This window comes from Engraulis encrasicolus, unplaced genomic scaffold, assembly GCF_034702125.1.
Source record: "Engraulis encrasicolus isolate BLACKSEA-1 unplaced genomic scaffold, IST_EnEncr_1.0 scaffold_205_np1212, whole genome shotgun sequence".
Taxonomy (NCBI): domain Eukaryota; kingdom Metazoa; phylum Chordata; class Actinopteri; order Clupeiformes; family Engraulidae; genus Engraulis; species Engraulis encrasicolus.
This window is the reverse complement of record NW_026945489.1, coordinates 50,263-60,335: the sequence shown is the minus strand read 5'-3', so window position 1 is coordinate 60,335 and position 10,073 is coordinate 50,263. Positions and strand designations below refer to the sequence as shown.

At 39.8% G+C, this 10,073-nt stretch overlaps 1 pseudogene; it reads left to right on the top strand.

Moving 5' to 3' along the window:
- Nucleotides 1-1,132: 1,132 nt before the first annotated feature.
- The window catches only part of LOC134442682 (uncharacterized), a 10,622-nt pseudogene continuing 1,681 nt past the window's right edge, over nucleotides 1,133-10,073 (top strand).

Below are 10,073 nucleotides of genomic sequence, written 5' to 3'. Positions count from 1 at the left end.
CAGTGGCAGATTCTCTCTCTCTCTCTTTCTCTCTCCATTACAAATGCTGAATTGTTGAGGTCATTTTGTTCAAATAGCCTAAATGTTTGATAGATTTATCTGTATTTGCCTCTACAATTTATAGCACTGTTCATTTTGAAATTTCAGTATGACTGTAAATGCTTCCTAACATATTCAACACACTTTACAAATATTACAGTGTTTTTCTTTTCATCACCAAGTATCAACATGGCCTTTTTTTAAGATGAGATGCATTTTGGAAAAAAGAGATGAGCTCTGGTGTAATGCGCCATAATTTTTTTCATCATTATTTCGCTAGCGTGTCTATTCTGAATGAGCCATTTTGATATAGATTAATCTAGATTCATTTCATAATTACAGTGAGATTAATCTAGATTAAAAAAATGAATCTATGCCCACCCCTAATATATTAGAAACTCCAGGTCTCTAGTTAGTGTTTATCTCCAGTACATACATATTCTCTTTTTTTCCCTTCCATGTCACCTCTGGGCTTCCGTATGATATGGATAGCTCTTCATAGCTCTTCTTTGACAAAACATTAATGGGATCATCAAGGTTGAATCATGAAGGTTAAATCAAATTGATATAAGTCTAATATTTAGCATGCAACTTTTTAATATATATTTTTGGAGCTCTTGTAGAAAGGAGCAGGCTTCACTAAATGTACATTACTTTGAGAGTGTTAGCCCACATGGAAACATCATGACTAATGAAAAAATATTTTCATATTTCAGAAATATGAAAAGAATCATGCACCTCACCGGTACAATCTCAAAAACCAACAAAAAAGAGTTGACCTCAGCAAAACTCACCACAGCGGGTGTGGAGAGGGTGCACATCTCACTTATTTGCCACAGAACATCGCACCAACCTCAGAGGGATTCTTTGTCACAGCAAATGTCTCTCAGGAAGATGAACCTGGACCCCAGTTTGCTGCTGACCATTAACTACACCCCCCCCCCCCCCCCCACGGCCCGACAGCCTTTAAAATAAAACAAGTGCTCCAAGACAATGCTGTGTTTCAAATGCATTCACTCAAAGGTCTCTGAGCAGTAATGATATAAATTAGATTTAACTGCACTGTTTTTCTTTATCCTGCTTTGATTTCTAGACGGCAACCATTCGTCTCAGCTCATGAGAGATTGCAACCCCCGGTGCACAGCACCCCAGTGTCCAATGTGGGCTCCATGCATTCTTCTGACTCTATGGAGCGTGGTACTCAGTTCAGCAACGTTGATACGAGGTGAGTTTTACTCCTGGACATTATAACAAATTGATAGCTCTTCGTTGCTATTTTGACAAAACATTAATGTGGTCATCATGGTGTCACTGCCTAATTCTGATGACTCAAGGTAATATAACCAACAAAACTCACCACAGATGGTCCAGGATCTCCAATTAGTAGCGGTATTAATTACATTGAAAGGAAGTCCACCCTTTTCTGATTTTCACATATTTGCAGTATTTCTAAGCATTACTCATGAATGTGCCTATCATTTTCTTATCAGTGTTTTCAGTACTTAGATTCATTGGTATCAGAATCACTGTAAGTAAATGGGAGCATTAGCATCAAGCCACAAGTGACCGCAGGATGGGATTAAATAGATGTTTTGCACTATTTTACATTAATTTTACAGTAGTTTATAAGTACATTTGATAATGTTTTGTTTGCTCCCATAGATTTGCATTGCGTATTGCATGTACTGTTAAACTAGGCAATGCAAACACATAGACGAAAAATCTTTCGACATTTTTTTTTTACTGGGACTGACGAATTACATATAAGCCATTGAAATGAGGTGGACTGTTCCTCTAACTGCACTGTTTTTCTTTATCCTGCTGTGATGTCTAGACGGCAACCATCCGTACCAGCTCATGAGAGATTGCAAACCACAGTACCCAGGTCCCCAGTGTCCAATGCGGGCTCCCGGCGGTCTTCTATGGACTGCGGTATTCAGTTCAGCAATGTTGATACGAGGTGAACACTATTTTGAGACAACGTTAATGGGGTAATCTAGGTGTCACTGTGTGTTTGTGAAGATTAAATATTGAGTCTATCAGTTTGTTTTTCATGTAACTGGGCAGATAAAGAAACAGCTGGCAAAAAATAACTTTCAATTCTAATAGCTTTAGTTTGTCCATTTTAGTAGACAATATTGCCCAATAACAGGTTTTAGATGTTTTAGTTGTTTTATCATGTCACATTCATCATTCTCATCTTAAAAGGTCAAAGCCAGCTGGAACCATGTCTTTGGTATCAAGTGTGTCATCAATGGGGGCTGCTGGATCAATTGATCGCGAAATCACCTTCACAGAAGATGATTCTGACAAAAGGTTTTTGTTTGCTTTTTGTTTTTCACATTATATGGAAACTGATACTTACAGTACAAACTTTTCTCCTGGCCATATTTTCCCATCTCTTTCCAAATTTACTGTAAGCCATGTCTTCTTGAAAAAATGGGCTAAAAGTGATTTTGACTTTGATGTCGTATAATTCCTTAACCCTATCCACACCGGGCTTTTTTGGCATACCTGGGACCGGGGGGGGGTGGGGGTTTGGCTCTTTTGACCCCCTAACCCCCCCGCTCATAACTTAGGAACCGAATGGCGTATGACCACCAAACTTGGAGGGGACGATCTTCAGCCAAAGATCTATGAATGTCATCAGCTTGGTGTCATTATTGGATATTATGACGTCATTATGATATTCCTGATTTTATTGCCCAAAATGTCACCTTCATGTATTTTCCATCAATCTAGGGTAATGCATATCAATTTTGGTTATTATGTACATCAGACCACTTCAAATGTTCACAAGGGTGTCTGATGCTAATGAAAATGTAAAAAAATATGAAAAGTGATGATGATGAGACTTAGATCAGTGATTTTTGGGCAGGTGTACCCGTCAGAAAACCGTTGCCATGGCAACAATAAAAATGATAGACCTAATCTTTTGGTATCACATTGTAGCCAACTTCATTTTAGGAAAAGTCACAAAGTTTCGTAGTCATAGCTTTAGTCATTCAAGAGTTATACAACATCAAAGTTGGTGCGGGCACTATTAGCCCCCCCCCGGTCTGGATAGGGTTAACGACTTAAGCTATGACTACGAAACTTGGTGACTTTTCCTAAAATTTTGTTGGCTACAGTTTAGTACCAAAAGATTATGTTTATCATTTTTGCCGTTGCCATGGCAACAGTTTTCTGACAGGTATGTCTGACCAAAAATCACTGATCTAAGTCTCATTATTGTTCCTTTTTCATATTTTTTTGTTATTTCCATTAGCATCAGACAACTTTGTGAGCATTAAAGTGGTCTGAAGCATATAATCATTGAAATTTAAGCGCATTACCTAAATTTGATGGAAAATACATTATGGCGAGATTTTGGGCATTATAATCAGATGATGTCATAATGACGTCATAATACCGGATAATGACACAAAAATGATGTCATTCATAGATGTCCATATGTAGATCATCTCCCCAAACTTTGGTGGTCATAACGTATTCCGTTCATGAGTTATGGGGGGGGGGGTCAAAAGAGCCCCCCCCCCAGGCCAAGGAATGCCAAAAAGCCCAGTCTGAATAGAGGACATCAGTTTTGCAAAGTATTAAAGATGTCCTGTCTAATATTTAAAGCAGTCTATGAGAGTACAACCACGTCTAATATTTAAAATGTGGCAGTGTACAACTAATGATTCCATGTTGCCGATCACTTCCTATAAACCCCTTCACTGTTTGTACACAGATATAATATAATTTGGCTGCGTGTGCATTGGAGCAGCACCTCCCCATGCACCATGCACATCACATTTGTAAAGAAACTAGCTTACCACCAGCATGAAATTCTAAGTATTCATTATGGCTGGAAAAATTGCACTTTTCTTACATGAAAATGGGGATCTTCCCCATGGTCCGCCATTTTGAATTTCAAAAAATAGCCAATTTTAGCTGCAAAAATGACTGTACTTGGACCATACTAGAAATATTTGTTTATTACTTAGTAAACTTTCATGTAAAGATCAAATTTGGCAATAGGCAGCCCAGTTTCAATGAGCAGCATAGTTGCAGTACCTTTTTTGACCATTTCCTGCACAGTGTCCCTTTAACAAATAATGATAGAAATGTGGCTTTTTATTGTATAATTACTAATGTTCATGAATGCTTTTTTTTAGCCCTGATGTCAACCCAGCTGTTTCTGGAGAAGCACGATGCTGCGTCTGCTCCAGGAAAGCACCAAAGTCCTGTCGAACCTGCTCTGCCTCCTTCTGTGCTGAACATGTGAAACACCACTACACATCTCCAGATCTGCAGAAACATACTCTGTTGGAGCCTGGGGAGCTTAATAAGTGGCTCTGTGAGCGACATGAGAGAGTTCTGGAGCTTTTCTGTTCATCAGATCAGACTGCGATCTGTTCATTATGTGTGCCTGACCACAAAGGACACGACTTCTGTCACCTAGATGACATTGAATTACATCAGGTGCATCTTATACTAACTAAACCCACGTCAACACATGAATAATGATGACTCATAAATCACTTTTACTGACATCATAATGGTTTTTTTTTTCAACAGCCAACAGATAAAGGTATTTTACATTTCCATTTTTATGACGCTTTTGAGAAATTAAAATACAAGATGAGACAAACATACAGTACATTGTCTTCTGTCCCCTAGTGCTACCTGCCCCTGGCAAGATCCAGTTCTCCTCTGACACACTCGGCTACGATGGCAGCTGCAGCCCCTCTGTTTCAGCCTCTGAGCAAACAGGTATGATTTTCTATCAGAGGCCGCTGTGTTGCAAATAAAAGTCATGTAAAACTGTCCCAAATATAGACCAAAGATTGGCTGCTGTTTTTGTGTCTATTGCTATCTCAATTTGTCAGTACAGGCATGCAAACTTCACCTCTTGTGGCGAAATTTGCCTTTTTGATAACAAAGTAGGGGTTAGCGAGCAAACTTCATAGGCCTACAACTATTTCGCTCTTCCTATGACATGAAACTGTGAGAAAGATGCTCTAAGCCTGAACTTACAATGCTGTCGACTTTCTCTATCCAAAGCAACGGCAGCATCTATTGGTTTAGCTCCACATTCATTCTGAATGAGCTCTGCGCTCCTCCGTTAGCACCCCTAAACTGCAGTACCACCTGGAAAAAAATGTGAATTTGCTCTCTTGTCATACCCATAAATCCTCTCTGTTCTGTCTCCTAAAGCTGCTTAAATAATCCGGCCACATCATATACATTCCATTCCATATATCCTTTCACCCTTAGGTTGACATATCCCTTCTGACCATACAGTCCCTTCACATCAACACACATCCCAATTACCATACTCCAACAACAATAACACATATAATCTTACAATAACAATAATTGTCTTGTATTGTCTCCTAAATGTGGCATATTTATAAGCAAATGTCCGTTGTTATATGTTTTTTTTCTGTATGACAGGTGCAAATTAAGAGAGGTTTCTTCAAGATTTGGGACTACTTTCAAGTTGTAACAAGAAACTAATGCTCAGCACAATACTAGAAGTCAGCCATGACACAATGTTCAAACAAGTTTGTGAGCGCATGAAAGATCTCCCTCTGCATGTTATCAGAAACCGTATGTGGTGTAATGCGTCAAGCAGTTGTGCAAGTGTTTTTAACAAGAAAACAGGTGTGACTGAAACAGTCAATCCTCTGGACTTGACTACAGCCATCTTCCATTGCTCAGATCCCCACCTCCAACAGACACTTTGCTCAAAAATGTCCCAGTGTCAACTAGCTGTCCCTTTACTGTTGCCAAACTGTGACACACAGCAGAGCATGCTCATTTAATCCATATGATTTAAAAAATCCAAAAGGCTCGGTGGAATGTAGGATTGCAATCACACCTATGCCATTAGTGTCTTTTGTCAGATTGGGAAACAGCACAATGTCAAAATCAAATTGTCTCAATAAAATCTTTTGGCACCCACAACAATGCAACAGCACATTTGTGCACTTTGATATGGAGTGTGGAAATATTCCCCGTAAGATTTCAGATGGGCTTGTAGAAATCAGTTGGTTCTTACCCTCAGGGAGAAAGAGCATTGACGTGTTCAGACAGCCAATTGCTTTTGCTAACCTGAGAGGTGACATCAGGTTGTTTGAAACACAATTCTCTTTCCTATGTCAGATATCTGCTGTGGTTTTTGTGTTCACTAATGATTCAGAAACCGATGTCAGCATTTTGACAAACAAAGACAGAACTTCCCAGATGTATTTAGTGATACCCCACAAGAGCAAATCTAAAGCAGACAGCTTAGCTGAAGTAGCAGGGAAGATGAAGATGGTTGATGTCATTATAAAGGGCGAACAAAATGAAACTGGGTTTATCACCACTCTGCGAAAATTCACTGCTGACATTGTTCAGAAACAGAAACACCTCACATCTGTGGAGGAAATGGCAGAAATTGCCCAGAAGACTGGTTTACACATCGATGAATCCCTAACTGAGTGTGGAAAAGTGGCAAAGTTGGCCAACAATATTCTTACTGGCATTAAGGACATCGCCAAATTTAAAGATAAGAATTTGCCATGTCAGGGGCACATGTGGAAAGAAATAAGTAGCTTGGAAAGGGAAAAATGTCAGCTCAAAAGGTCAGAACGAGAAGACATTGAGCAATACAAGAGTGAACTCAGCAAAAAAGTGAACAACCTCAGAGCAAAGCAACGAGAAACAGAAATAAGCAGGTACATGACTCATTTTATTGATGGTATTTCAAACAGTGAAACAGAGACAAGTTATTTTTTAAAAGCATTAAGGATGTCTTTGCACAGTCTGATGGATGTCCAAATGCTATCGGAACAAATCTCCCAGTGCTCCCTTGGCCTGGAACACTTCTTTAGAGAGTTAGGACAACTGTATGAGTCAGCAGCTCTTGATCCAGAAACCCCTAGAGCCAAACAACTTCAACACTTGCCTAGTGTATGTGCTCGTTTATTGTTGGATGGTTTCCCTCTGGAACTGCTAGATGGAGATGCTTCAAACATCCCTTTGAAATGGATTGAAGACATTTTCAAAAAACTTCATAACTTGTTGAAACAGAAGTGTGTGATATCAGTTGTGACTGTCTTGGGTGTCCAGAGCACGGGGAAGTCTACTCTGCTAAATGCCATGTTTGGTATTCAATTTGCAGTCAGCAGTGGAAAGTGCACGAGAGGTGCCTTTATGCAGCTGGTGAAAGTGTCAGACAGGTCCAGACAAGAGCTTAAGTGTGACTTCATCCTGATCATCGATACAGAAGGACTCAAATCTCCTGAGTTAGCAGAGCAAGAAGACAGTTATGTCCATGACAATGAGCTAGCAACTCTTGTTATAGGGCTTAGTGATGTCACCATCATCAACATTTCTACAGAAAATGGAACAGAGATGAAGGATATTCTGCAGATCGCTGTGCATGCCTTCCTCAGGATGAAGGAAGTTGGAAAGAAACCCAGATGTCTCTTTGCACATCAGAATGCAGGAGATGTTGCCGCACATGCCAAGAATGTGCTTGGCAGAAAAAAACTTATTCAACTGCTTAATGACATGACAGAATCTGCTGCGAAAATGGAGAAAAGGAATGCTAACATCTGCTTTACAGATGTAATGGACTTTGACCCTGAGAAAGACAGCTACTACATCCCTGGGCTTTGGCAGGGCACTCCTCCTATGGCATCAGTCAGTGCAGGCTACAGTGATGCAGTGGGTGAGCTGAAGAAGGGCTTGATCAGTGCACTGATAGAACTTCAGTTTGAAAGGCATGATCTGTTACTGTTCTGGAGACTAGTAAAGGAGGTGTGGCAAGCTGTTCGGTTTGAAAACTTCATTTTCAACTTCAAGAATAGCCTTGATGCAGAAGCATACTCAAACCTTTGCCAAATGTGGAATGGATGGGAATGGGAATTCCAGAAGGAAATGCACAACTGCAGTTTAACAGCAGAAGTCCAGATCTTAAACTGTGGAATGACAGAATCAGATTATGAGATACCATATTTTGAAACATTGAGGTTGATGGCATCACAGCAGCTTGATGAGGCAGAGGAGAAAATTCGGAATTCTCTGAAGCATTATTTTGATAACTCATCCAATAAATTGTACCTGATTGAAAAGTACAGAGCAGAGTTTGAGATTAGTGTTGAGTCTCTCAGGCGGAAGGAACAGGCCTCAATGGAATGTTGTCTAAGAGCTGCCCTGGACATCCAAAATGGTAGCAAGAAACTCAGACAGATCAACAACACTCAGTCACAAAAAACTGAAACAAAAGTTTTGGATTTACTGAAATCCTGCAAAGGCAACGACACTGATGGTTGTGATGAGATGCTGACGAAAGAGTTTGAGAACATGTGGAAGAGTACACAGTCTGAGTTTCGTTACTCTCCATTACCTAGGAAAAATGTGACATCAGATGCCTTTCATATTCTTAAAAGGAATTTTAGAACATTCCCTGGTCATATTCAGAAGCTCTTAATTGAGGACAATCTACCAGAATGTGGGAAATCTTTCAAGCTAGATGAAATGTCATCTGAAAAACACTGGAAAGTTGTACCTAGGAAAAACAACAAATGGCTCCTCCGACGTAGAGGACGTAGACAAAAAGAAAAGACAAAATTACAAAACACAGCCAGGTCATATCTCATGTGTGTGAAAACAGCAGGTGAAAACTTTATTCTTGCAATAAGAATGCAAAAGCAAGATTACAAACAAGCACATTTAAATCAGCTTCTTCACAAAATTGACGAGGAGCTACAAAGGTATGACATCAAGTTTGATGATGAAGTGGAGGCTTCTATGAAGATGCACCTTTTTGGAATAGCCGCAGGAGCATTTCAGACAATGCACAACAACTTCATCAACCAAAATGATCCACAGATATGTCTGGAACGGGCCAGAGAAAAATTCTACTTAGAATTTGTAAATTTATATCATGACCAAGATCAGTGTCACAGAAAAGCAGGTGAATTTGCCAATAGCTGCCTGAAACCAGCTGTGCTCGACTACATTCAGAAGAGGATTGGACAAGAAATTGTTGATGAAATGAAGAATGGGAATGATGCTGAAAGCTTCAGCTCTCGGCCGTTATTCCAGTACAGATTGCTGTATGACCTACTTGTTGAAAACAAATATGAAAATTACAAACGATTCATAGACTGTTATGAGACCTATGTGGAGGATTGGATACTTAAACAAGTTGTACAAACAATGTCAAAGAAAAACAGATTGCAGAGAATGGAGCAAAACCTTATTGATAATGTCCTGAAAAAAATACTTGACACAATCACATCATGCAAATGCAACCCAGGATCAGTGGGTAATCTGACTGCATTCATCAAACATCTCTGTGGTGCAGTCGGCCTCATTTTGCCAGATGGTGCTTTGCGAAATGTCCTGATCATGAACAGCGCATTTCAAAACAGTATAGAAGAGTTTGCTGACCACCTTAAGGTACACATTCAAGACATGCGGCAGACACTTTGTGTTCCATATGAAAACAAAGATGACATAATTAAAAGGCTTCAGTCTCTCCCTCTGAAGCCCCAAGAGGTGCTGTTTAAAGCATTGATTGGCTGTGGGCAGATATGTCCTTTCTGCCATGCACCATGTGATGCTGATGGAACTGAGCATGAAAAACATACGGTCAGCATTCACCGTCCTCAAGGCATAAGTTTGTGGAATAGCATAGACTCAAAAGTAATAATCACAGCAATTTGTTCCTCTAGTGTGATTAGTGATAATGTCTTTCAGACAGATGAGACTGTGAACTCATATCCCTTTAAAGAGTACAGGGAGGTCTATCCTGACTGGGAAATAACTGGAGATGCAAGCATTGAGGCCACAGCCTACTGGAAATTCTTCATGGCAAACTTCAATGAACAGATTGCACAGGATTGTGGTCTAAACCCTGCAACCATACCTGATGATTGGAAAGCTTTGAAAGAAGAGGATGCAATTAAGAGCTTACAAGATGCCTTTCATAAATTCCAAAGGACCCTATCCCGTAGGAATTTACATAGACACTACCATTGAGCCCATTG